Genomic DNA, 1,252 nt, shown 5'->3' with positions numbered 1-1,252 from the left:
GGGGCAGACAGTAATCAACATGCCTCTTGGCCTAGAATGAGTTTGTAGCCACTCCAGGGGTGGGATCGGATGGCAGCTAGCGAGGTACAGGGAGGCCCACCCTACTACACCAGGTTCCAGCTCAGGGACCTATTAGTGACAGGCAGTCCTGCCACTGGGTCAGCAGAGAAAGCCACTGAACCAGGCTGCCTCGCTTCCCAGCAGTGCAGCTGTCTCAAGGTCCAGCTCCCCTGGGCTACTTCCTATCCCACTTAGTCACTGAGACTCTGACAAGTGGGGGCTCGGTCTCGTCACCTCACAGTCAGGTGGCAGCCACTTCAGTCCCTCTTCAAGGTCTTCTGTCTCCTCTGACTTCAAGGCATTGGTCCAGTCAGGAGCTTGTCTGGGATCCTGCAGAGGACTCTGCTCCCTGGAAAAAAGATCCACTTCCTCCCATGGCCTAGCATCAACTAAGATCTAGGACTCTCCTTTTATACTTCCTGTCCCACTCTGGTACTGGTTCCGGTGAGGAGGGTGAGGTGGATTTGGCTCTGCCCACCAGGGACAGTGTAGTGGTCCCTTGCTCTTGAGGCGGAGGGAGGCCATTCGATCATGCTACAGTCTTAAAGATGATAATTTAGGGATATCTATAATTGTTGGGTTCTTAATGGAAACAGCGCTTTAGAGGAAATTATTCTAAGTTTAAGATAGGATCAAAGTATGAGGGTATATCCAAATGCTAATCGTAACTTTACTTCTGGGCTACCAATCCATTCCAATTTATAAGGACAGAGGTTTCTCATTGTACATGAAGACATTCTATGGCAGGGCTCTTGTCTTCATAGCGTAGACCTCACTAACAGTATGTGTCATCATGCCCCAACCGTCCCTCTCAGTCAGGGAGATCACCTTCTCTCCTGTCTGAGATCACACATCTCTGTGGCCACTACACAGAAATGCAACAACAGAGAATAACTTGATTATTATGTCAAGTATCAGAGGGGTAGCTGTCTTAGTCTGGATCTGTACAAAGCGACAAAGAGTCCTGTGGCACCTTATAGACTAACAGAAGTATTGGAGCATAAGCTTTCGTGGATGAATATGAAAGCTTATGCTCCAATACTTCTGTTAGTCTATAAGGTGCCACAGGACTCTTTGTCGCTTTGTACAGATCCAGACTAAGACAGCTACCCCTCTGATACTTGACATAATAATCAAGTTATTCTCTGTTGTTGCATTTCTGTGTAGTGGCCACAGAGATGTGTGATCTCAG

This window comes from Trachemys scripta, chromosome 3 (genome assembly GCF_013100865.1).
Source record: "Trachemys scripta elegans isolate TJP31775 chromosome 3, CAS_Tse_1.0, whole genome shotgun sequence".
In the NCBI taxonomy this organism is placed as follows: domain Eukaryota; kingdom Metazoa; phylum Chordata; order Testudines; family Emydidae; genus Trachemys; species Trachemys scripta.
The sequence above is the reverse complement of the archived record's forward strand: the minus strand, read 5'-3'. Positions refer to the sequence as shown.